Source organism: Anser anser (genome assembly GCF_964211835.1).
Source record: "Anser anser genome assembly, chromosome: 8".
Lineage (NCBI taxonomy): Eukaryota > Metazoa > Chordata > Aves > Anseriformes > Anatidae > Anser > Anser anser.
In genome coordinates, this window is record NC_139728.1 from 11,446,822 (window position 1) to 11,474,525 (window position 27,704).

A 27,704-nucleotide genomic window follows, 5' to 3' on the forward strand; every position below is an offset into this window, starting at 1 on the left:
AATTAGGAAGGCTGATAATTACATCCACATCATCATGTATATTTTATCTGGATTGAGCTTCAGCCAGCTTGTTCTAATCCATGTTCAAATCTCAACCACATGCTGATGAAGCAGTGGGCTACATCAACAGCTGCGGTCGCACCCACGATCCATGGGGGAGACACAGAGTCTCCCCAGACAGACCCAAGGAAACAGAGCCGGCACACGCCTCTCCCAGTTCCCCTGCCATCTGAAGCTTACATTGCCTATTAAGCGTGTTTGTATGTATACACACAAAAAATGATCTGAAATAGGCAAAGATCGCAAGTCCTACACCTCAAACAAAATGAACAGCTATTCTTAAGAGTTGGCACCGAGACAAATCCTACTTTAGGGGACTGCAAGCATTATCTTCCTTCAAAGGGAGAAAAAAATAGGCTTTCAATTTAACAGCAAGCAGCAACAGATGCATGGCTCTCTCAAATCCAGTATCACACAAATTGTCACGATAGATGCTTTAACAAAGGAGGTTGCTCTTCACAACTGAGAAACGAGCAGGTTTTTAAACCACCAAGATCACACGTACGTGAGACTAACGAGTATTTCCTGATGTTTGGACAGAGCAGCTCCTCAGCTTCTCGATGTTCGGGTAGAGATACGCTGCAGCACACCCTGAGATCTTCTGCAGCGGGAACCTTCAACTTGTGGATGCGGCTGATACAGTCCGAGAGACAGAGCACAGCCCTACAGAAATAAATGCAAAGCTGCCAGGGTCTGCAAGGCGCACAGCTTCTTTTTCCCAGCATTTCTGCCCTGCAGTTTTACCCATGCAGTCACTCTTGTAGTTGGGACTGCAAGGCAACACGCACGTGAGAAGCAGAAAGGAATCCTGTCCTCATGGAAAGGCACAGAGGAAGCACGGAGGCTATCCTAACCTATATGAGGTTATGGCCACAGAAAAACTGCACTTACAATAAAGATAGTATAGCAAGGATTTTGAGAGCGTTCTCAGGAGATCTCCATGGGCTCCAGGAAGACACCATTTGTGCTGTATGACAGCCTACAATCCACCTGGAAGCCCTGAAGGAACTTTGATAAGACCAGCTATGACTGCACTCGAACACGACAAACCTCCAAATGCAACTGAGGAAAACTCTATTTCAAAGTATTCACCCCTGGCCCTCTAGATTTCACCGTATTTTCTGTTGTACTCTAAGGTTCAATTCACGGGTTGGTTTTTCTCATTAAACTCCCCTGTAAAGTGAAAACATGGGACAGGAGGCAGTCCCTCCCTCCCTCGGCTGTGCTCAGCCAGCAAGCAGGTTCAATGACTCCCGCTTACACCACGCCAACCTAAGAGTCACGGCAAGCAGCTCTGATGTTCAGAAGGTGCAATGCTGCTGAGCGTGTCCTCCCCTTCAGGAGCTTTGAGCCACCCTCACCCGACTCCAGATGTCCTTTCTGCTTGGCAGTACACAGGGTGATACCAGCTTGCCCACGGGAGGGGTTCTAACGCCAGTTCCCCCAGAGTCCTGCAGGGCCCTTAAGGATCTCGGTACCAGAAAAGAGTCCACACATCTGCACATCCCGGTGACCTAAGCGTACGGAACCCCTACTTCAAATACCCAATGGTAACACTAAAGTCTCGCTTCAGCGCTCTTCTGAGGTGGTGAGTTCATAAATGGACAAAACGTGGATCCCACAAAGCTCTCGTTGTGCAAGAAATACTAGCCACGCACACATATTAAGGGACGATTCTACTGCAGCAGTTCCAGGTATCTAAATGTAAAGGTATTAATATGAATGCCCTCTTACTTTAAAAAAGTATTTTTAAGTATCTTTTGTAACATTACCCCTTCCAAGAGCTGTAAAACAACACTCAAACCAGAAATACACCATGCCTTTGATGTCTTACAGTTAGACAAAACTACACTCCCCACCCTTCAAGCAGGTTTCAGCTCAGCTTTATTTATTGAATGAAAGGAGGAGCCCAAATGACTCAGCTCCAGGGAAGTATAAAGGAAAAGATAAATCCCTAATCTCAATGAAAAGAAAATAAGGAAGAAACTAAGATGGAGGCATGTCTTTATCAATGCAAATCTTTTAATAGTCAAACGTATGTCAAGCAGAACATTAGCACACGTAGATCATTAGCTTTCCTGGAGTCTTCAGTCTGTGTTAAGAGTTTAAAATCAAAGTTTACACAATTAGCTGAAGCTAAGAAGTTCATCCTGTAGCTTCATGTTTGGTCACTGGTGCTGTGCAGCACCAAGATCAAAAAAAATATCTAAACAGGGATTTTTGATCTACATGGTCACCGGCAAGTCCAGTGCGGAACAGAAAAGATCTCCCCAAAAATTCTGAACAAAGGCAATTTTTATAGGAAAAAAACTGACAGTAAACAGGAAAACCTCGTGAAGAGCGTGTTTGTTTGTTTTTCCTCCACTAACTGAGGGAGGAATCAAACACAGCTCCTCAACATCCAGGCAAAATAAATTACGAGTTATGAGTATTTCACAAGGGGGCCAACAGACTCCAAGCAACTGCTGTACATCTTCCATGTGCATTCGCAGACAACTGCTCTCCCCCTGCCTCAGACACGCCACACTAGCATTTCTGTGCAGAATAAAGCGCCAGCCTTGCTGGGAAGAATATTTAAGTCCAGACTAGCAGGAGTGTTTTACATACACTCCAAACTCTAAATACAGATGTCACCAGAGGGCACTCTTTCAATTCAAGCGACCTAGCTTAGCAAACTTCTCAGGAAGACTGCAGGCAGCCCACATGCAGGGATGTGCAGAGGCTGTACAAAGCAGTAATTCTGCTTCTGCAAGACATTTCCCTAAGAAAATACACATAAATCAAATGTAAATATTTATCCCAGAAAAGTGAAGTATTTCTCATAGTAGCCAGAAGCACTGCTAAGACCACAAGCAATAATCAACTTCTATACTTTCCTCCACCATGCACTTGCTGGTATCTATTCATTCCAACAGTTTTGGCACCTGTGTGGAGTGTATCAGTTTATGGAAGCAGGACCCAAACCAGCACATGCAGAGGCGCCCATGGAAGTCCTAAGACTATCGTATCATGGTCTAAATCTTGCAGTGATAGAGGAAAAAACAGACATGCAGAGAAAGCTTATTCTACTGCTTGCTGTTCTGTATCTGATGTTTTCTTAAGATGACCAAGAATTAGACCATTTGCATGAAGATAATATAAGTGCATCAGTAGTTTTCAATCTATGGTCCATGTTTTATTTCTATAGGACTGCTGAGACCTAAAAAAGATTTTTTTTTTAAATCCTGTCGAGTTGCAAGCCTGCCAGGTGAAACGTGACCAACCACTAAAAATCACAATAGGTCTATATATTAAAAAGGTTGCAAACCACTTCTCATGTGAATAGAAATATAGTACTGGTGTCTGTTTTGTTTAGAAACAAAACACCAAGAGAATATTACTAAAATCAAGCCTGATGCAGAGGCAGAAAATTATAAGAAAAAAAAATGTGGTGCGTACCATGGCAATTACCAGTCTTGAAAGAAATTCAGAAGACATAGATCCACAAAACATCAAGTGACTGTTTATGCACCTATCCCATTTGGAAAAGTCCCCATCTCTTCCATATGCAATAGCAAAGGCCCTTGGTTTAGCACAGCAATAGAAGTGGTGGTGAAAATGAAAAAAAAAAAAAAAAAAGACCTTTACAAAGGCACCTTTTGTCAGCACGGCGATGTCTCAAATAAACAAACCCATGCGCAGAATTTCACCAGGCGGTAACTACCATTAAACACACAGGTGCTTGAAACTATTACCCATCATCATCACTCATCTCAGTCTAAAACATATCATCGCTTTTCCAGCATCTGCTGCCAGGAAAGGCCGGCGCCAAACGTTTCTGCTGTCAGATAAACAGCATCTCCCTGTCTCTGCTGCGTGAAGGTGCCGCCTGCCTGCTGGGGGGCACCGTGCTCGGGCCGGCCTGGCTCTGTGCGAGCACCCCGGACCCCTCACGTCACCGCAACTCCCCCCAAGACCCAGGCCACGACCTGCGGGTATCGAGAGAGAGAAAGAAGGTAACGGTAATAAAGAGAGGGGAGAGCCGGCCGGGCTCGCCCCCCCCGCCCCACAGCCCTCCATCTTGCGGCGAGGCCGCCGCCCCACAGCCGCTGACAGGGGAGGGGGCCCCGCCGCCCCCGGCCCGCGGGGGAGGGCGCCTGGCCGCGTGTCTGTCTGCCTGTCTGTCCGTGTGTCTGTCTGTCTGTCCGTGTGTGTGTGTCCGCGCCCGTTCCCCGAGGGGAGGCAGGCGGCGGGCAGGGCTCGGGGCTCCCAGCACCGCGCGGAGCCGGGGCGCAGCGGAGAGGGGGCCGGGACCCTCCCCGGATCTGGGAGGGGACGGAGCGCCTCCAATCCCCGGCCGGCGGAGCTGCCGGGCCCGCCGCGCCGCCCGCCGGGGGAAAGCCGCCTTTTTCTCCTCCTCCTCCCTGGAGCCGGACAATGAGCCCCGCCGCGGCTCCCCGCGGAGGCGGGCGCCGGCTGCCCGGCCCCCTCCTCCTCCTCCTCCTCCTCCTCCCCGCCGTGCCGTGCCGTGCCGTGCCTCACCTGCGAGCGGGGACGGGACGGGACGAGGGGAACGGGTCCGGCTGCGGGCTCCACTGTGCTGCCGCCTGCGCCGGCTCCGCGCGGGGGCCCCGCCGCCCGCCCTCGCCCTCACACCGGGGCGGGAGGAGGCGGAGGGAGGGAGGGAGGGAGGGAGGAGGGGGGGGGCGCCCCGCCGCTTCGAACCGCGCATGCGCGCCGAGCCCTCCCGCCCCGCCTCCTCGGCCTACCGGGGCGGTGGCGGCGCACGCGCCGCCCTCAACGGCTGGGCCGGGCCGGGCCGGGCGCGAGCCCCCGCCTCAACCACCTCCCAACGGCCGGGCGCCGCGCGCGGGTTGCCATAGCAACGGGGGGGGTCTCGCTGTGAGGGGAGCCGACTGCTGCCACCCCCCCCCGCCCGGCCCCGCAGGCGGCTGGAAACTTATTACAGCAATTAACAGCCAGTGTTCACACACACAGTGCTTCCCAAACAATGCCCGAACAATGCGTTCGGCCGGCCGTTGCCCCGTTTTCATCCTGTCATGGAATCCAGGCCCTGACTGCCGCCTTCGCGTCCCTGAGGGATGGAGGAGCGACGGCAGCACAGCGTCAAACTCGTTTTGAACCAGGATACATGAAAGGAAAATAAGATGCCAAATGCCATCCATCCACAAAATTTGGTCTACCACCGACTGGTATTTCGGTGAATGGAATGGATGTTTTACCAGATTTGGAACCACAACGTCTAACACAGAAATAAAATAAGATTCCAGGAGGATACTGAAATAATAATAAAAACACCTCAGAAAGGGGAAGCAAAGGTAATTTTTCCCTAAGCTATTCTCCTTCAAAGGTAAATTTTTCCTAAACTAATCTCCTTCAAAGGTAAATTTTCCCTAAGCTATTCTCCTTCTCTAAAGCCGGAGACAGACTATTTTGTCTCATGAAACAAGCGTCTTAGGAGTAGTTATAGGCGGATACAGGGGGCCTGGAGGCACAAATTGTGAAAGACACTTCACAACTCTTTCATTAAATGCTTCCAAAAAAAAATCTATATAGTGGGTTGTGAGGAAAAAAAAAAAAAAAGAGCAATGTCATGGACCACAAACTGAGACAGATGAAACAGGATTGAAACAGGAGAACAAATGGTCATTCATAATTATGGTGAAAAGCCCAAACCATAAGGTGTTTTTAAAATTTTGTGATGGGCTGTATGTTTTAAACACCCTTACAAATAATCTAGGAAAAGGGCTGTGCAGAAGGAGACAACACTTGTAGAGGATGCGAGATTACTCACAAGTGTGAGGGTGGATTGAAAAGATATTCAGGGTGACCCAACTGTGTAGGAGGTCAATACAGTGACAAATGCACTACTGATAAATAATCATCAATACAACAGAACACATACAACTAAAATAAAGGTAATAATAGCTAAAGAAATATGCAGACATCTTAAACAATAGTTCGGTAGCAATCTCTCCTGAGTATACGAACAGAGTCATGCAAACAATGTGCCCAGATATGAAATGGAGAAAAACAGGCAAAACATTGGATGTCATGCTATCATTTCATATCAAAAAGTATTTTAAGGAATGAGTGATAAGGAGAAGTGACGAGAGGAATAATAGATTTTTTATTAAAGATAAATTTGACAGTGGAACCAGAATGCCCAGTTCCACCTAAGTGCTGAAATGCCATTTTTACATTAAAGACCCATGTTTAGTTAGTTGCAGAGTCCTCTATGATTCCTCAGTCTTTTCCAAGATACCACCTTCCAAAATTCAGTTGCCCATTCTATATGTATAGCTGATGTTCTTTATTATTTTATAGGTGCAGATTTTCCCCATTATATTTAGTATATTTCCCCATTATATTTAATATTCCATTTAAAATTCATTATTAGTTGACTATTGCAGCTGTGCTGTTAAATATTCAAATCACAGGAAGCATCAGAAAGAGAGGAAATGACTAGATGAAAGTATGTGGCAAAATAGTTGATTAGAATGAAGAAAGCTGCTGTCAAAAGTAACAGGAAACCGCTGCCACTTGTGACTGGCAAACTGTTAGGGAATGTGTGCAGATGGCCAAACCCCACCAAACAGGGTTCATTCCAAATGCATGAGGCTGAAAGTTTTGCAGTCTGCAGGACATCACTTTCATCTCAGAGAACAAAATTAGAAATGATATTTACTTATTCATCCTTCCTGCTTATAGGTACTCTTTTGAATAATTATTAACTATAGATCATGGAAGTTATTTTTACGGCCTTTTTATCCCAATTTTTATCAGCAATTACTATTTATATAATCTGCTGCTCAACAGAGAAGTTACGCTTCTCTGCATGAGTGTAACTAACTTCACTGTGAATAGAAACCCCTCACGCTACGTGGGATATAAACATTTCCTTTTGGACGTAACAGTTTGCATCTTAACATTATCTACCAACTGAGATGTTGGAAATTTGTCAGTATATTTTTGATTTCACAGGTGAAAAACATTTTTCCATTAGGCAACATAAAACGTGTATGCTTCCATATACAAACTTTAATGTGTTTGCAGGAGCACCTGTAATGAAACATTGACACTGCAATTTAAAGCACTTGCTATAGTAAAATCTCAGTCTGTAAAAATGTCAGCAGATTACAGTGACTGTTTATTATACGTTCATTAACAGAAGATAGCATAAGCATTTTAGATTAAAAAACTGTAATGTAAGTTACTTAAATGTATTCAGGTTTACTCGTATAGATTGCAATATAAATTATTCAAAAAAAAAAGGAAAAGAGAGAAAAAGCATTTGATTATAACTGATAGCAAATCAAATAGTATTTGATTTTAGCCTATGTCCTGCTGCAAGCAAAGCTCTGGGATTATAACTATACATTAATATAAAATCAAATGAATTTAGTTACTCAGGAAGCTTGGCTGCAGAAAAGATGCTTCTTAATCTTGTTTTGGTAACTAAAGATTGAAAAGAGCATAGCTTACATTTTGGCACCTAGTTAACACTTCATTAATTACTTGGTGCTAAGTAAAGTTCTTCTAAGGTATGGCTACTATCATAAAAAGTCATTAGTTAAACTCAGTTTGATATGAGATGTCCCAACAAAGTAATTGCTAAAGCATATAGTTCCCATTAGGAATTAATAAAATAATAGAATATGTTTTCTATGTGTTTCAATATATTTTATATAATATTTCTATGTATTCCAATATATTAGACTATTTATATAGCCCGTAAATCCTATTTTTTATTATTTTTCTGTGGCTAAGTCATTCCATGAGTCTATCTGCACGTAATTCACATAGTACTTTAGGGCAAGAGATGCTAAAGAATGAAAATATTGCTAAATTTACTCTAAAATTTACAAGAATAAAATAGTTTTGTTTTTCTTTTGGAACTGTGCAGTCATAGCTCAAGTCTGCATCACTATGCGTAAGCGCTGTTGAGGTATCTGCCACCTGAATTTTGTTACTTCCTGAGTTGGGAGTGCTTACGTATGCAAGACTGACTTTATAAATGCCGTGCTTTACATTGTACAAGTTAGTATCTGGGTTCTAGTAAACTATGTAGTCTACAACACTTAACTCATACGTATTCCTGCTTTTTTGATCTGGCATTCTCTCTGGCATCCTTGCATTTGTTGTAGGTAAAATAGGAGTCAGAACCGGATAAATGTAACATTACTGTGACCATCACCATCCTCCTCTTTCTTTTTGGAGGATGTTTATGCTTAATACATAATACACACATCTTGTCGTCTACCCTTCAGTAAGGAGGATGAGCTTCCTGCTTCAATCATACGAAAATGCAATTTCCAGTTGGTTCAGTTAAACTTGAAACTAATCATAAAAAAAAATATTCTAATGGATAAAAATGTCAGTACCAGAGTAATCTGATTCAAATAGACACTAAGCACCCGATGTTTAGAGTTTTCAGTTGGAGGAAGAAAACATTACAACGAATTTTTCACTGAAGAGTGTATGTATGCTTCCCAACTGCTCTAATTCGATACGTTCAACTGATGTGCTAATATTTGCTCCTAAAAGTATCGTGATTAATGTAAGAACACTTCCTAGGAATACATATCTACTTGTTTCTCAGCTCGAGCAATAATGAAGGGATGAGTTGGACTCACAATTACATCACTCTGAACTGGTTCTGGTTATTTTTATCATTTTTAAGATTGCAGCTTTTTAAGGAGTATATTCAAACAGCTGCCTCTAAATTCACCCAAGTGCGTGTGTATACATATATATAAAGTGTATATATGTACACACACGCAGACTTTAAAAGGACTTCCTCTTTGCAGCTGCAAAGCATTTTTTTCCCAGGGTCAGCAAAGGTTCTTCCACGTCTCAGCAGTGACAAAGCCGCACACAGATAACATGTTATTTCCTCACTGTCTCCCATGCAACTTACAGATTTTTCCACAGGAAGAGTACATATTTTTTCCTCTGTTGCCTTCTTACACCCAGATGTAAAATAGTTAGGAACTTGCTTTATGTTAGAGTCCTAAGAGGAGCCATTTGTGACAGGGACAATAGTCCCTGGAAGTTTTAGGGAGGGAGCAAGAGGCAAAGAACGGACTGGCAGCACAGAACCTGAATACTGATGTCCTTCTTTTTGTGCTTTCCCAACATCCCTGTACATCACAGGAGACAGTACGTCACTAGAGACAGTACTTGCAAACTGCTTAAGAGAAAGCAAATCCCCCCACAATTGTTTTTATGTTGTATAAATATCTATCTAGACGTTTCCCGTAAAGAATGGAGATGCTGGGATGCCTACGTGATTTATACACAGAATGGAAGTAGCACAAACATGATGATTTAGAACAGGTTTTAATGACCATCTGAAGGGGAAAGATCCCAAATATGGACAACAGCAACTGTTAATTGGAACTAGTCATATTTCATCTATGTAAACAAAGTAATGATCATGTCTGCCACAAGACTTCAAGAGATTTATCTTCCAGGCTCCCTAATATGGATACATCTGTCCCCTGCTTAAATCCTATGTTCTTGCCATCTGCTCCAACACACTTTTTTTCAGCCTCAAGCAGTGATTAAACAGCTATTTGGAGAAGAAAAAAAGTCTTTTTAAATTTCATACCAAAACGTTGACTATAAAAAAAAAAAGCGAAACCACGCCCCTCTTGGATCTCCATTGATTCTGTATACAAAATGTTATTAGTGAGATGCTTAACTTAAATTTCTAGGTAACGTTTACATTTGACCATACAGTAGGAGACATCACACCCACAGATTCAATGTAGTTTCAATAGAGAGAGTAATAAAGTAGCTGCAGATTAAGTTAATGTCATTTAGTTAATCAGTCAAAATATGATTAAGAGGTTACAACGTGGGCAAATAAAGCAGTTATTAAAGCAGTTCCACTTCAAAAAGAAGGAAACTTCCTCAAATTCTTTAGTTGCACCATGAGAAGCTTAGCAAACGATACTCCTTTGAGAAGTGCTGCCTACTTACCTCTGCACATCCTGGACGTGGTGGAGGGGGAAGGAAAGGGACGTAGCTCTCTCTTTCCTGTACAAGGAGAAGCAAGAACAACAATTCAGTAGATCTTGTCCTCCTGCCTTCTGGGCAAAACTACAGCCTGCCTGGTCCTCACATGGGTCATGTAAATTAGGGAAGCTCTTTATTCCGCATCCATCGTTCACAGCAGACAGTGAAGGATCAGTCACTATCCAACTCTTACTGCTTATTGTGCAGTGCAATGATGATACTGTCATAAATATAAACATTGAACTTGTCCTTTCTTTATGAATATCCTCAAAATCTCTTTCTTTTTTTTTTTTTTAGGTTGTTTCTTCTTCCTCTATGGAAGAAATTATGGATTTCACCTCCTCCTCATTTCCCTGAGCTTCACAGGAGGTAACTGGACTCAGTACTTATGTTCCTTAGCCTTTGCTCTCTTGGCTGGTTTACTATGCTTCTGATATGCTCTGCAATTATAATTGCTACTGCTTGTAAAGATGGGAAAACAGGATTTTTTGCACTGCTTGTTAAACAATGTGATGTCTTTTCAAAAATAATGCACAGCAAAGAAAATCTAAAATATCCTTTTTCATCCAAAGCTAATAATCCTTGCCTGGAAATATTTGAGTATAATGTCTACTCGAAAAATAGGTGTAAATCCATTGAAGACTTTGCCATCCATTAGCGAAGAGCTTTTCTGTGAAGGATGTGGATGGTCCACCTGTTCAGCTTTAAATTTAGTAAATACCATTGCTTAAGTTATTATACAAAAATAGAATAGATAGTTTTATAGCCAGTATTTTCAAAAGAATTTATATAAACATTCTTGGGAATATTTTGGGGGTAAGTAGAGGAGAAAGACATCACCTTTTGTAGCCTATATGTCTTGTGTTGGAGGGCTTATATGCTGCTAAGCTCTTTGATAACATTGGGTAAGGTTATAGTATCTCTTTGATAACAGCACTGCATGTAAACTGGCTTGTCAGGAGCTGGAGTTAGATGGCCTAAGTATGCTGATGATATGCTCTTATATGAAAATTAGGAAGCCAGGTTATAATACAGTTTTAGATCCTCATTTGGAGCTGAACAAAAGAGGTAGAGATAATGTTTCAGACTCTCAATTGTTTTCTAGATACTCTATTTTTTCCTGTGTGTCTCAAACATTATCAGTTCAGTTCAGTTACAGACACAGGACAACTAGGAAATGCTGAATGTTAGGACTTTGAAAAGACTATTCAAGATAATTTATATTAAAAGAAAAAGACAAAACAACATGTAGAAAAACATCTGAAGGTTTCAATATTCTCTACTAGAAATGTCTGAGAGACCCATATATGAAATCAACCCCAGTTTCTAGATTCAAATTCTGTCTTAAGCTGTGAAACAATTTTCATATCAATATAAATGCTACAGGAAATATTGAGATTTTTCAAAATTTCACTTTATACAGAAAAGAGAATCATGCCACTTGCACTGCCCTATAATACCACTGCTGGGAATCACATTAGCAATTTATCACAATAGCTTCTGTTAAATGAGAGACGAAAAAGCAATAAATATATTCTTACAGTAAATAAGTCAGTGTCCATGGAGGCAAAGCCTGTCTCGTAAGGAAAATCATCTGACATGGAGCACTGTGACTGGAAGGTCTAGTGTTTATAAAGTTGTCTCAGCTGGAGACAGCTGCTGAACTTTTGAAATTTTGAAGAGATCCTTCCTGTATCCACTGGAAAGGCTTTGAAGTATACTCAACAAGCAAATTCCAAAATACAATGGGTGTATTTTAGCCAGCGTTCACCTAAACTTCTTTCCAGCTACTGCTCTATGCCACCTAATATCAGAAAAAGACATGTGCCTGGGACTCAGAGGAATATTAAAGTTCAAAAAAATTGAATATCCATTTTAAGTCATCCTCTGAGAGTTGCATGAGAAAATACTTTGCCAACAATTAGTCTAAAGTAATGTAGAATTTGAGTATTTTATTCCGTACTACAGTTTATTATTACATTGCTTTTGCCAACACACTATCTGAACACTCTTCAGCACGTTACAAACAACTAAAATTTGACAGATTTATTGTCTTGTTCTTTCCCTGGAGGAGAGCTGTAAAGGAGAGCTTGTTTTGTTACACTTTGTCTTTTAGATATAGCTACAGATGCTTTTAGTTTTCACTAGAGAAGGTAAAATTGAGTGAGAAATTAGCAAGTTCCACAATAGTCTTTAATTCTTACAGGAACTCTTTCTGAGGTCTCACCTTGGCCTCCTCTGTCTCCCACACAGATGGAATTCACCACCTGAGGCAGAAACCTCCTTTGTGTCTAAGGAGCGTTGTAAATTTTGCTTCCAGAACCGATATTCTCATATAGAGATACTGAGCTTAATAACCTCATCTTAGGACTAACACTTTTAATATGATGTAATATTCTGCAGTAAGGTAATGCAGATAAAGTTTGATGTGCTTGCTTTGCCCATACTGCATTTATTTTTTTAATAGTTGGCATATAAGAGACACTATTCATTACACTGTTGCTTGTCATAAGTAACAGTCCCCATTCTTTGAGCCTGATAATTTACAAGGTAAGGTCCAAATTTCCCTTTCAGGGAGAAGGTTGCCAGAAGTTAATGCATGTTGTACTAGGGATTCCCAAATAACTACACGTACGATTAATAATTCATGAACCCTGGAGAGCATTCGGGTACCAAATAGCCAATGGTGCTAGAAATAGCAGGGTAAAGGGATGATGTTTGGGGCTGTCTGTGCAGGTCAAGACATCATGTCAAGGAAAAAGAGAGTTTGCAGAGAACAGCCAAGACACACATACTACTTTGGTGAGTGTGCTTGTATGATAGGGGAATAAGAAGGAAGGAACAGGAGATGCCATTGCGGGGATGGAAACTACTAAATTTCTCATATCTGGGCAATCATGACTTCTACACACTATCCAAGCAAACTGAATTTGGGAAATCCTTTCTAAATCAAGAGCATCCCAGGTGGCTTTTATGGAGATATGAGCAGCATGATGAAATGCAGAATTTGGGGGGGGGGATTTTAGAAGATGGACTTAAAATCAAGCATGTAATGGACCTCAATTACGGGCACAGTCCAATAAGAGTGGTACACAATACTAGTGCTGTATAACTAAACACTGGATACAGAAAACATTGAAAATACAACAGTACTTTCAGCAGTAGATTCTTACCTTAAATACTATTGTGCATGTTAGAGGATATATGTTATATGTGGATGCAAGAGGATTAGGAAGAACCTAGAAGAACCACAAGAGCAATGCCCTAAAAGAAGACTGTAAAACAAGAGAAACTAAAACTCGTGTATACAAGTGCTTTGATCTACAAATGAGAATGAGACACAAATGTCTCATCTGCATAGTCATCTTCATCACCCAGTGAAACCAGCAGGGCAATGCACTCAAGGGTACAGAAACATACATCACATGACAGTTTCCACTCCAAAGATGAGAAAGTGCACAATGCTTTCAGCAGCATACAGTATTACAGATCTCCTATAGCAGCATCGTGGGCCAGCTGTGGAAAGAGACAGCACGTGTGCCTTCAGGAAAACTTACTCCCCAGCCTGCCCATACCACCATAATTCCCCCAGTCAAGGCCTTGTTCTCCCCAGTCCAGCTGTGCTCTGCTTTCTGCAGGCCAGCATGGCAGCAAAGCTCCTCTGCTTCCATGGCAGCTTCCCAGCTTGACTGAGGCTGAGACCAGCAGCTGGGTGTGAAGACTTTCATCTTACCCCTTGGGAAGAGAGGTCAGGCAGTATGAATCCTAAAGGAAACCTCACTACATCCCTACACAGCAGGCACACATAGCTGAAGCTGGAAGCAAATGAAACACATCTCATTACCTGTCACAAAGTGTGAGAAAGAGAAAACACCTTGCCAAATGAAAAGACAATAGAATTTTGCATTAACTCTCCCCAAGTGCATGTTAATGCAATGTTCCACTTCTTTGGCTCTGGAACTCTGTGCTCTAGGACAAATAGTTGAGCAAACGAAACAAATAGCTTAAAAGATTTTTATTTTTAAGGATTAGACGTGCATGTATAATAACAACATGCTGACAGAGAGAACAACTGCAAGCATTAGTGTCAGGGATGCTTTGCCGCATAAACTGATCACTGACAGGAGAAATTTCTCTCCTTTATATATTTTGCATAACGTTCAGGTACACTGCCTTCTGCTGAAGCATTAAATATAGGCTACTGCTGGAGACGGAGAAGGTCCTCAAGAATAACAGTCCTTGGTTCTGTTCTTTGTTTTTTTACTACCAGTTATTTATAGTATATTATTAAAAAGTCAGACTGTACTGATTTTGTTTTGTGACAGAGGGAACAAATACGCATATGTGAGGTTTATGTCAATGTGTGTTTGGAAAAAGGACCTTAAGAAAGGATCTTAAGAAAAGTTCTTCTGTTTCTCCTTTGTATTGTTGAATCCTATTTGAGTTAAGTGCTTGTGGTTTGGATTCACACAGGTGGGAAACATCTTTAAAGACCTTTCCATTTCAATTTAATCCATTTCCTCTGATGGTTTCCTTCTATTCTATTAAGTAACTAGAGCCAGGTATTTAAACCAATTGCTGCACAATGAGCCATAAGAAAAGGCAGCAGGTTGGATGGATGATTATAAGGCAGGAGGTTTGAAGTACGCTGACAGGATATTACCCAGTTTGCAGCTCTTATCTGTCAAAAGCAGCAGAACAGAATGAGGGCAATTAGACTTACTAGCTGGTTTACTGACCTGTAAGAATAAGAGGAATAAAAATGCCAGAGTGTGATAAAGCAGGCAACACTTGCAAAACAATAACAGGACGTGCATAATAGCATAAGAAACATCCTTAAAAAAAACATGATTTTCTACTTCTGTTTTGTTAGTAAAAATATAAAGGGAGAGAGCCACCAACAGCTGTGCAGAGTAGAGCTTGCTTTTCAGGAAAATACACAGGGCCAGATCTCGCCTCCTACATCTGCACATGTTTTCTGCTCTTCAGGCCCATGGAAACGTGCCAGGAAAATTAATTGGCAGAGGACCGTATTATCTCTTCTGCATAGTTCCCATGTAGTGTCTCAGAGAAAGACCATGTGGCTAGGGAGCTGACAGGAAAAGCAGCCTGCTGGGGAAAACTGTCCTTGACTCCCACAGATCCCAGAGGATATGCCAGATTTCAGTGGGACATCTCACTGATCTGAGGCGATCTGAAGAACTGTGTCACTGAGATTTCCTTCTATAGCTGAAAAGCAGGGGATGATTTGGGTGTCGGGGTTTTTACATCCTGTATAAGTTCTGGGCATAAGCGTGAACACTGATGTAATGACAGCTTTCTTAAACTACCAAGCAAACAGGTCACTGTTTGAATGCTAGGTCATTAAGCCTGCAGCTGCCTAAGAAATACTGTAGCAGAGGATTTGAGATTGGAAAAAGGAACCAGGGACATTATAAAGTCCTGGCTTGCTCCCACACAACCCACTCCCTCCCCTGCCACTTGCCCCTCCCCTACCTTTCAGGAGCTTCCAGGCTATTGGTACCCAGGAAGGAGGGACGTTATATCTTTAGGAGTTGCTGATCCCCAACTTTCATATATTATGAACAGAAAGCTGTGATCCGGCCTGCTGATTTACAGAAGAGATGTCAGACTACTGTCCTCTCAGTTTCCCATTAAGTAATGCATATCCTTCTTCTTCTTGTCCAGTGGAAAATCCCACAAAGTAGGAAAAAACATTCTGGAGCTTGCACTGATAAATTACTGAAAAGTGCCTCTCCAGTTTGGGTCTGCAAGGCATGTAGAAGGGTCAGAGCCTTCAAATCCTCAGCCCCTCAGGTCTTGGGGGAATTCTGCATCACTTCCATTAAGAGTCAGTGAAGTCCTCTCCCCTCCTCCACCATTTCCTGCTCCCTCCGCTGTCTTTACCACTCCTGCAGCATGGCTCAGTAAGAAACTGTACTGCTGTTAGCTCCCTCCCATATGGCTATGCACTAATCCCCCCTCCTACACATTCATGCAAAGTGGGGAGAAACTATAGATGTAGAAGAAATCCTTCACTGAGCAGCCGCCTGCTATCTAGGTTACATCTGGCAATTAAAAGGTGCAAAAGAATCATGCTAAGCAGCATTACTGCTTTCCTCCCTCTTCCTTGCAACATCTGCAGAGCTTCCAAGTATCCTGAATTTGCAAAGCGAGATTTTGAGGGGAGTATTAAAAATGGGAGAGAGCTTGTAATCACCTTTCTTCTCCATTTACAATCTCAAAGTATTTTCCACAGGATTTTTAATTATTATTTTTGCTCCCTTTGTCTGTTTGGTCAAAGACGAATCAACCCTGGAATTTACTGAAAGATGAAGGGATGGGAAAAAGAAAAAACAGTGAAATTGTATCAGGCAGTAACTTTCTGGAAAAAACCCTCTGCCCCTGTCTATTTACATGGATGCTTTTTTTGCATCCCAAGAAAGCATGTCAAGAAACATGCCATTTGTCAGGAGCTTGCGATAGCAGGCTGTCAGCTCACTGCCTAGCAACTCGCACTGCATCGGGATATCCTGGCGTTACATACACTGCCACGTCGCATTGCTTAGTGCTCACTGCCTTGAACCGTCTTCACTTGCTGCTCTGTTACATCAGGGTCCTCGCCTGGGAGACACTGAGCTGCCTTTCTGTGTCGGCTGGCCCAATGAGCTCAGGTAATGGCATCAGTAGGAAAAACAATATAAGGCTTTATCTAGGTATCAGATTTACTAAACCACCAAAGTCACAATGAGTTTACACAGGATTTCACATTAAATAGAAACTCAGCATCGGCGTAGCATGGACATCAGGCTCCTTGAAATGTCAGCAAGCATTTTGAAACTTATTTCTAACAGACAGTTAGGAAAATAAAGCTATGATCTTCAAATTGAAAAAAAAAACACAAGACAAAACATATAAATAAAACTTTTTTTTACTTGACCCACACAACAGCAGCTTGGTTGTGTGATTTGGTGATTAAGTGAGGTGAATAACATTTAGACTGAAGTGCCTGGGTAGAAAATCTGAGCTTCTAGCCTCAACAGTGACAGCAAGTCATATGGGATTTAGGCTGATGGGATGACTGTCTGTCATCTCGCAGGTGATGGCTTCCCCTCCCAGGGCATTCTGTCCTCCAAAACTTCTGTTGTAATACAGAGGAACAGGAGGGACAAAACTGAGGATCACAATCCTATATTATTTAAAAACCTTTAAGAACACATAAAAAACGCCTTGACTTCAACTCACTAAATAACAACCAGACCTCAAGAGGTCACAAGAATGCTGATTTTGCAAGTGAAGGTCTTTCAAAAACTCACTGTGCTGTTTTCAACACAGCTGTGTTAGGGCCTTGGATTCCCACAATACAAGCATTTCAATGAGATTTTTAACTGTGACAAACAGCTAATGCTTTTTTTGTGTGTGTGTGTGTGTGTGTGTGTGTGTGTGTGTGTGTGTGTGTGTGTAGGTCAGGGGTTCTGAACCACGGTTTTTAGTATAATACCGAAGATATGACAAGTAAAAAGCATAATACGTGATACTACAGAGGTCTTCTCTCAACTGCCTCTTTCACAAGACATGAAAATCAAGAAATATACTCTAAGCTTTTGGCTTTTATGTATGTATACAACTCAGAATTGTCTCAGCTCATGTACCTTTTCAATTGCTTGCACATTCCTATACAAATATACAGAACGTTTCAAAAATGCAAGTCTTAATGCAATCATTGTAGCTAAGGATGTTATTGCGTACCAAAACTGGAAAACAAATCTCCAGTTAGAGGAGTCTGACAGAGGAAAAAACAAAACAAAACAAAAAACCATAGTTAAAACCAATAAATGATTATGGTGTAGAGCAGTCCCGATGCACAGGAGGTGAGTGTTTAGAGCAGAAGAGCCAAGCAGTCACTGAAACCACTCTGCTGATCACCTCAGTCACAAACAGGGATTTTGCTGTTACAGCACAACTGGCTCCACGTACATACTAGACAACCAGATAGAAGAGGCAAACTGATCTAGTTAATGCCCACAAAGGTCTATAAATGACCCTCAGATGTGATCAGTAATTTTTCATCACTAAAAAATTAAAGCTCCTCCCAAAGAACACATGAAATCATTCTCAGTGAGTATCATTCATGCTTCTGCTAGTGTGCGCATCTGGAGCAGTATCAGTAGTGATCAAGGCATAAAATATCTGAACAAGTGGCAAATCCTGTGCATCAGAGCAGAAGATTGTCTGAAATACATTTCTCCGTTGTACCTAACATAGTATATACTGCAATGGGACATGGAAAGCTAGATGATTTTTTTAGGAGCCCAAAGCCCATAGAATCTAAATTAGAAGGAATTCTATTCCCCATTAGTCCTTTTGGGATTACCCAAATATATACAGAAACTCTTACTTATTTTCTCAATAAGCATTTGATATTCTTGGAACATTACCAGCTCTGTAAATTCTACATTTTGCATTACTTTCCTGAAGCCTACTTATCCTAGAGTATGCTAAAAGCATTTGCACAGATGCAGGAAATTATTACTGCAAGTGTGATTCTTATGCTTAACCTTGACTAGAAAATATTGCAAATGTAGTAGTGCATGTTCTTTAGTCTTTGGAGCATGTCACATTTAACACTCCATTACTTACCTGATTTTTTTATTGCAACACTTCTAGACAAAAACTAACATTAATCGTTGCATCCTCTTCTCAGTACATTGCAAGTACATTCATATAAGCAGCACTCGTATGGTATGTGCTGTGGCACTTCTGGAAGACACACATGGACATACACACACACCACCACTTGCAGTTCACTCTGTAAGCTGTCACCAACATGTTATTTTTATCAGCTTTATTTGCAACTAGGGTTGGGGTGGTACAAATAAGGGAGGCAGATATACTTGAAACACTCAAATAAAAAACAAAGGATTATCCAGGACAATGCATAATCATTTGCCAGAAAATAAATGCAGAGAGTACTTGGACTCTAAACAAAACCGTCTCACAGATCACTCATAATCATTGTGCTGACCCAATTAATTTTCTGGTTCCATAAGAGTTGCTAGTTTTTGAGCTTGTTCGTTAAACGGGTCAACCCAAATTGGTACATCTCAAATTTGACGCAGCATTTCCATGGGCAGCCCATCATGCTGTCCCTCCCTCCAGCCTCCCCCTCCCTGCTCAGAGAAGCAGGCTGGGCACTGAGGAGGGATTTTCTGCCTCAGAACACCTGGGCATCGCAGCGCCTTGCTGCTAAGACCCAAGCACAGCAAAGTCCAGTGGCTGCTTGGTGTGCCTGTTTGGACGCCCCCAGGCTCACCCCACAGGACTGCCACAGTGCCCAGTCCATCCCCGCAGAGGGCGGAGAGCCCCGCCAGCATAACTTGATTCCCTGTGCAGCAGACAGCAGATTGGACCCCAGGAGCAAATCACAGCTGTTTTAGCTGCAGCGGGCCCAGGGGATCTGCAGAATGCAGCAGCACTCCAGGCATGACCTTTCTCTGCCTGCCCTTCCCTGTGTTGGGGGAGAAATAAGGTAATTCCCAGCTTTCTACATGTCTGTACCCTTTCCAGGGCTCTCTGACACCTGGGAAATCCTTTTACAGCCACATGGTTTTGAACCGCTTGGTGTTGTCCTGCAGTGCTGGGGGTCTCAGGGCAGGGTTACCCCTGCCAAGCTCCAGTTCCCACCGCTCGCCTTTCCAGGTGGCTAGCTGCTAGCCTGGCTGCAAACGGGAAACATCTACACACGATGACAAAGAACCAAGGCTGGGATATCTGCTGCGGTCTGGAAAGCAATGTGACTCCACTTATGACTGGCACAGGAATGACAGCACCAGCCTGTGCTAAAGTGCTGTGCTAGTGTTTAAGAGATCAGACAAAGCTTTATTCCTGAGCACAGGCTCATGTGTAAACACCAAGCTTTGGAGGCGAGCCTGGGCTTAAATGCATGCCCAGACCTGTGCTTAACAGAGTGCAAGCCCAGCTATGTGACTCCGGCAGGGTCAGGACGCGGCTATTAAGACTACCAAACCTCCCTGTAAAAACAGCCAACAACCTCTGGCTTCTTATTTTAGTGTTACCTAACAGAAAAACGCAGCATACGCCTTTGACAGACTGCAGCTTTTGTTTTGTGAAGCTACAAAATTTGCCAGGATTGCCACAAAATGTCATCAGGGAAGAGGAATACAAATATCCTAAAGTCAGGCAACAGTAAGGACCCATACTCCTTGCTGTTTTACCAAGCAAGCGCACATCTGAAGTCTTGTACCCTTGCTTACTCCAACTGTTAACATGGCTAACAGCTCAGATTTAGAAGGAATTCCCTACATTTTTTCTTCCAGTCTCTGAGCGCTTCATCTAGCTCAGGTTTCAGAGGTAACTGACTCTTAGAGATTTCCGAGGATCTGTTCAGTTCTTGAAGAATCCAGACAACTGGGACAACACCATGTTTAACCTAGCGAGAAGGGAACAGAGTGGATTTTATACTATGTGGGTCACTCCTGTGAGTTTCCCAGTTTGGATTAACCCAGATTTCAATGATTGCTTTCTTATTACAGAGAAAAGTAAGTGCAATTCATGAATAATAGTAACAAAAAGTTGCTCTATCTAATTTCTCCTGTATATTTAAATCAAATAAAAGCTTCATAAAGTTTAGGTTCAAATAGCTAGGATCCATAAAGACAGAAAAACAACAAAGCATCCCTAAGCCTGATCCAGAAGTAGTCTTGCCTGGAGTTTTGTCCATCACTGCTTGGCTCAAAATCATGGCAGGTGGTGGGTCTGACAGCTTCTGACAGGGGATAATCTCTGTTAGAAGCACAAGGATTTCTTAATTGCATAAGTCTTTTCTGAAAAATAAACTATAAAGGTTTTAAACAAAAAGTAGATAAAAAAATTGAAGATGGAAATACAGAATCATAACACAGCAAGATTAGCCCTTAACCCACAGGATCCTATTAGTCCCTTTTTAACTCTGCTATGCAAGTGCAATTACAAATAGCCTCAGAAGATGTGCAGAGGCTCAAGGAACAAAATGGATTTTTGATTTGCAAAAAAGGATTTTTGTTTGGCTAGTTCTGTATTTGCTATGCATTCTAATCTGGGCCCATTGCTTATAGGAGATAAATGTAATTTCATATAAAAGCTGCATAAACTAAATAATGTCTGTGTTTGTACAGAGGAATTATCTGTTCACTGATGTGAAGTGAAATGAACAATTTGTCATTAACTACTTGCTGATTTTTTACATTTTTGAACACGTAAACAAAGCACACTTGTTTATCCAACCTGAGATAATGCCTGAAGTCACCTCCCTCATGTTCGAGGCCTAAACTGCTGGCTGCATGCCCTTTATGTGAGAAAGAGAACAACCCAAAAAATATCGTAGGAGAGATGAGAGAGGAATTTGATGAGATGGGTTATCTAGAAGTGATGAGGCTGTAAGACGGATAATACTTCAGTACTATTTTCTTGTTTACTGGGCATTTTTTAGTATCACTATTTTAAAAGCATAATTTATGTTCCTTACATATTAATATCTTATAACTATTCACTTTTTCACCTTTCTTAACATAAATTAAAGTTGCTAGAGGTGCTTAAAGTACCATGTGTCCTGAAAGACATCATACAATGCTACATTTCTTTTTGACACAGATGCTGCCACACAGACTTGAGGACAAACTGTGACTGCAACTGAGGCAAGGAACACAGGCAAGCTGAGCACTGCTACAAATAGTGCACATTCGGTGGCTGCAGCAATTTCATACAGCAGTATTTAACAAGAACTAAGGGAGCTACGGTGTTTCTAGGTAAAAACACATACCAAGATATGAAGGCAGAACGTATGGGTAGCTAAATAGAGGGAAAAGTTTAACTTGCAGCAGATGTAAAAAAGATCGTAGCACAAGGAAAGGGATCAGGACAAGGGACTCAGTGTCATGCCTGCCAAAAGCAAGCAATTTGCAGTAATGCATTGCACTCACAACAAATTGGAAAGGAATTTAAGACCAAAACAAATGCATGAGCATACAGTCAGAAAATGCTCTATTTATGGTACATAACATTTTTGTAGGGTATTTAAAATGTTTACAAAGTAGAAGAGCAAAAAAATTGCTTTTTAGCTATGTAAATAAATGAACAGAAATGAACTGAAGTATAGCTACTGAAATGGAATGCGGAGTAATTACATCAAGGATATAAAAATATTACTGGGGGGCCTACTTTAAAATTAAAAAAAAAGGCCTAACGCTCTTTCAAATGTGAGCATGTGGCAAGGCACACTCCTAAGAGCAGATGTACCTCCACAGGATTTGTAACAGCAGAACAAAAAGTCCCATATGTGCTTGGGTTAAAAAGCATTCCCTAGATAAAAATGATTGAACTGGTATACAAACCTGTCTACAAAAGAGGATGCAAGAAGATAATCCTAAGGAATTTGATTAAGTGCTTAATAGTCTGCAATGCATTCAGAAGGTAATTAACACAGGTACCAGTGTATTTATGCAAACCCTGTTAGCACAGAAAATTAATCTAAGGGATGAAGTTGATCAAATGCTAAAATGAGGTGTCATTGAGACAATAATGATATTTACTGGATGAATAAACTGTACAGTTCCTGTAATAAAACGTAGTAAAAATGTTCACAGTACCACTACAATAAAGCCATCCAGTACTGAGTGCTAATTCATGGGGCCAATAAAGAATACTGGTGAGAAACTAAAATTTGCACCCCACAACTCCCTTTCTAGAAACTTAAAAAAGGCATTTCAGAAGAATGCTTCCTACTGTTCAGAAAAACTGTCAAGAAGCTGCAAAAGCACATATCAGCTGTGAAATACAGGACCTTCTAATGGCTTATACTTCCCCATAGTAAAATCCAAAAGCTGCAGGAAAAAGATTTTTTTTTTTTTAGCAATATGACTCAATACTATTGTATCTTTCCAGAACACAAAGCAGTATGACAAACTCAAGAATGAAATATAAAATGGCTGAAGCTTATTGGAGTATGGAAAAATAACTCCTGATGGAGCTGTGGATTGTACTGTTATAGGTAATGGAGCAGAGGTAAAAAAAGAACCCTCTGTGATGCGCTCATCTACCCCATGAAAGATGTCTCCTCCTCTACAAGGAAAAGACGGAACAATAGGAGTTGGCCTACCTGCTTAACATGGTCTGTCTCCACACTCCATTTGTATTTGAGATCTAACTAGTCACAGTCATTGTGCCATCCCCTTTTTATTTAAAGAATAAAAGCTTACTGCACTGGTACCACTCCCAACACCAGGCTTTGTTTGGCTAATTATTCACTCAGTATACATACAAACTTCATATGACTGGGATGTTTTGGAATGAAAAATGTGACTTGTCAACCCCTGATCTCTGTAAAACTGATGCAGATCATCAGAATATGAGTCTACTACTGTGTCCTGTGAGGTGCTCCCAACTACTTTGCCAGAGATGGATGTGCTGCTCTTGTAGATATGAATGCAGAGTGAGGAAGGCATGCAGCTTCTATTTTGTTAATAAGTGGTTTGGTAATATGTAATTTGATGGCTTATTTTTCAGACCACAACAGTCCCACTGTCCACAAAGCTCAAAAGGAACAGTAACAAAGATCTTCTGGAAAAATCAGGAAAATAAATATCACATAAGGCAGACCAATTAATTTGCCCGCTATACACACATTCTACTGCTATACGCTGAAGAGCATACAGCACATGCTGAATTGAGCATTTTAAGAACAGAGGTGTTCAATTTTAAAAGCAGTCTTTCTTTGGCTAGAATATTAATGACATGTTTTTATAAACAGAAGTTTTGCTTTTTAATGTTATTACTGTCACGAGACACCAAACACATGCACCCGACATTGCAACTCTTCTTTTCAACTTGGCCTCAGGTTTTAAAACAGTATTCTTAAATATAAACAATAATAACCCTCCACTGGAAGCAATTTTTAAGACCTCCGGTCCATACTGTCAGCCTAAAGGGAGAGGAGGGAATTAAGAACTGAAAGAGAGAAATATTCCAGTAATAAAAGCTACAGCAGAATAGATGGCAAAGCAAGTGCTGCACTCCAACTCTTTAAAGCTGTGTGTGTCACGATCTATTCAATTGTATATCAGCACAAACTTTCTGTAGAGCTAACAGGCCCTTTGTGTCTCACAAAGTACGAGTATGTATGGGAGTATATGCCTCAAGTAGTTTCTTTTTCTTCAGTACTGAAAGCAAGGAAAAATAAATTTTGAGGAAGTGTTTTAGGATCCTTGCTTTGGAAAATTAGTATCAGAAACTAAGCAAATCCATGCCAGAACACAGCCCTGAGGAGTTACAATATCCCTCGAGCAAATGGAGAAGACAAAGATGACCCTGCGTGTCACTGCAGACTACCAACACCGGTACACAGACCAGCGGACACCTCAGCAGCGTGTTTGTGGAAAGTGTCGGCGATCGGTCAGGCCCTGAGCAGTCGTGTAATAAAGCTCATCTGTTATGGGTACCTACCTGTGTGGCACAGCTAGGCACAGACAGCGTTTTCTTCTTGCTAAAAATACTTTCTTCCCCTCTCTAAAATGACAAAAGTATAACTTTGCCTGACCTATTTTTCGTCCTTATTCATTCTGTGGAAATCTTGCAAAGCTGACACCTAATTTCCAGGTGCTGTTGCTTAGCTTCCTAAATTATTAATATGAGTGTAATAATTATCCCTTTTTATCATCACATAGGACAGGCAATAGATGCAAAGACTACAATCACATCACCACCCTCCTATCTGAGGCATGTTTATGATATCAGAAGATCTCTCTACCACTGTCAATCAATAAGCTGTACTACACAGATGAGTTTTATGTCATGAGCTAATCAGATGTTATACTGGTCTAGTGTAATTGTACTTGCAGAGAGCCAGGGTAGAGCACAGAAATTACAGGGGAAATATGGACCAAAATCCAAAGTGTCTGATAGGGTAGCCACCATAGCTAATTGGTCTCCTTTCTCCAGTGACAAGTGATAGGATGTGAGGAAATGGCCTCAGGGTGTGCCAGGGGAGGTGCAGATCGAACATTAGGAAGAGTTTCTTCACACAGAGGGTGGACAAGCACTGGAACAGGCTGCCCAGAGCAGTGGGGGAGCCCCCATCACTGGAAGTATTTAAGAGATGTGTGGATGCGGCAATCAGGGATCTGGCTTAGTAATGGGACTCTACAGGTCAGGTTGATGGTTGGGCTTGATGATCTGGAAGGTCTTTTCCAGCCTAGGTGATTCTATGATGATTCTCTGTTTTGGTTAGTGCATTCAAGAGTGGTGCCAGGTAGAGATAGAAGTCTTCAATGAACGGGGTGCACCATGGGTGCTGGTCCTGACACGGGTTTAGAAAGAAGGAAGGAATGAGATGAGCACAGATGTAAGACTGGTGATGGAGAGTGTCAGGGAACTACTGAGTAACAGGAAAATTTCAAGCATCTTGTAAATGTTCTGGATGATTTCAAACGAGAAAACAAGGGTTATTTCCATGCCACAGTATCTTCACAGCTATACTTGTACTAGCAAAGCTATGTCAGCAAGGTTTCCTATTAGCAACAGAACCAACAGAAAGAGCTTTTCTGCTGACTGAACTGTCCCATCTCTCAAGTCCAATGAGAGACATCCTCATCTAGCTTTTTTGGCTGAGTGGACTGAAGATTTTCTGACTTACCATTGTCCATGAGCGTCTGCCAGCTGTGAGTTACCCAGCTGGGCCCACAAAGGAAATTCTGAGAGTGTTTTCATGTTCTTTGACCAAAGCTGCTAAACATTTTCATCATCACTTTAAATCACTCCACTGGACATTGCCTAAAGTGGGCTAGGGCGCAGTACCTTCTGCTTGCAAATGAAAGGGGCTGCAGCCTCCATGTGAAGAGCAATAACAAGCCTCAAGTGGGCAGTATGTTCTGCCATAGTCACAGCTGTTTGCAATGTAAATGTCTTTTTGTGGCCTGAACAACATGAATAGAGGTAACAAGAGCATGTGCTGGTCAACAGTGGTACATCTACACCTGTAGCTTCTTCTGACACAGTTATGCCATCAGACCTTTGTAGTACCAAAGCTTGAAGCCATGGCCCCTGCTGGATTTGGCTGTATCTGCTGAAGAGGTTTTTGCTCTCAGAGCTGTGAGGCATAGAGATGTTCAGCCACCATAAATAAATCCAATAGGGATCATTAAATGGAGCTCCTCACTAGGGGAATTCACATCTCAGGAAGCTCAGCTCACTGGTGTTATAAGCTGCTTGCCCAGGGGGTGATCTGTGGCAGCCACAGGACAGAAGACCCACCAGGCTGCCTTTGCAGTGCATCAGCCACCCACAAGAGGGGCAGTGAGGGCAAGTGGGGCCAGAAACCTCCTAAATTGCCATTGTACACATGGCCAGATTTCAAGAGACTAGGCTCTAGTCCGATCCAGCTGTGGGAAAAGCAGGCGTTTAGCAAAACACTGAGAAGATAAATCAGAATGAGATACGGGGAGCCTGGCTGCAGGTGGAAAACAGGGCGCCAGAGCCCAGCTAAGCGGGACGGGACAAAGACCAACTAATGAGCACCAAGTGATCTGGACAACTGCTTTCACCCTCCTGCTGCCCTGTCCATCTGCTGGGAATTTGGTTTCAAAACAAGTCCTATTTCCCTTATGTCTGATCCAAACTCCCATCTTGTGGATCTGCTGCTGTCACTCAGAATCATTTACAACAGAAAAGCTGAACTGAGAAACAAGGAAAACTTATTATTTAACACACACATTCTTCACCCTGATACATTTCTTTCAGCTATTTTCCCTTCACTCGTTCAGGTTTGAGTTTTATGGCTGGTATACTGTAGCCATTTAAAGACAACGAAGATTTTATATGACTGCCTAACCACAAATTCATCCCAAGTCCTGGTGGTGTCTGACATTTCAGCCCAAACAACCACACGCTGTTGGAGAACCCCCACCCCAGCCCCCGTGAAGCACACTCACTGACCTCCCCTTCCAGCAGAACGAGGTCAGCGGGATAACGAGCTCTCCAGATCGATCTGTAAACAGCCTGATTCACAATTTTTCTCTACGAAAGAGGAGGAAGTTATGAAAGGAGCAGCTTGGACAAAAAGGGCTTCAGCTCCACCCAGTGGTAATGAAAAGCTTTTCAAGCCATCCCTCTGGGTACCTGCTCTGGCCTCTCTGAGCTGAGGTACTGGAGGGAGAGCTCTGCTCAACCGCTGCTACTACGGCGTGAGCTGCTACAGGCCTGAGGGGTGATCTTGCCTTGCTTGCCTGGCCCTTCAACGATTAACCTCGGGGTTAATCGTTGCTCTGATTCTCTATGTCAGCCATTGCTGTCCTCTTTGGTATCCGCAAATTTTGAACGTTTCACCAACCATCTCCCAAATTGCCAGCTGGCTGGGAAAGCACCATGACCCCATGTGGGCCTCTTCTCTCACAGCAGTGATTTTAGGAGCGACTATTGCGTGAAACTGCTCTTTTCTATCATCTATGCATACATTTTTACTTTTTTTTTTTTTTCCCCCTGATGAGGCACCACCTTCTGACATAACTCTTGAAACTACTTTCAGAACTGGGGATACTTTTAAGGCAGGTTTTTCTCATCTGAGTTTTCAAGAA

The 27,704-nt window shown here is 42.1% G+C and overlaps 1 protein-coding gene and 1 long non-coding RNA gene across 7 annotated transcripts in view; one reads left to right on the forward strand and one right to left on the reverse strand.

Annotated features, from left to right (window-relative positions):
* Positions 1–27,158, reverse strand: part of RALGPS2 (Ral GEF with PH domain and SH3 binding motif 2) — a 144,484-nt gene extending 117,326 nt beyond the window's left edge. For 2 of the 5 annotated variants that reach the window (XM_083845892.1, XM_083845886.1), the window contains exon 1: positions 4,582–4,739. The gene's annotated coding sequence lies outside the window, so the exon portion shown is untranslated. Of the gene's footprint in view, positions 1–565; positions 724–4,581; positions 4,740–10,047; positions 10,105–27,066 lie in introns of those variants that run through there. The other 3 variants (XM_083845889.1, XM_083845890.1, XM_083845887.1) reach the window with 3 other exon arrangements.
* On the forward strand, positions 730–27,060 carry LOC310903172. Of its 2 annotated transcripts, XR_014587318.1 has the most exons (4): positions 730–4,055; positions 10,381–10,452; positions 21,733–21,887; positions 23,023–27,060. It is a non-coding gene; the product is annotated as an uncharacterized lncRNA (long non-coding RNA). The 2 variants fall into 2 exon arrangements; XR_014587319.1 differs by lacking the exons at positions 730–4,055; positions 10,381–10,452 and adding an exon at positions 15,581–19,612.
* Positions 27,159–27,704: the final 546 nt, after the last annotated feature.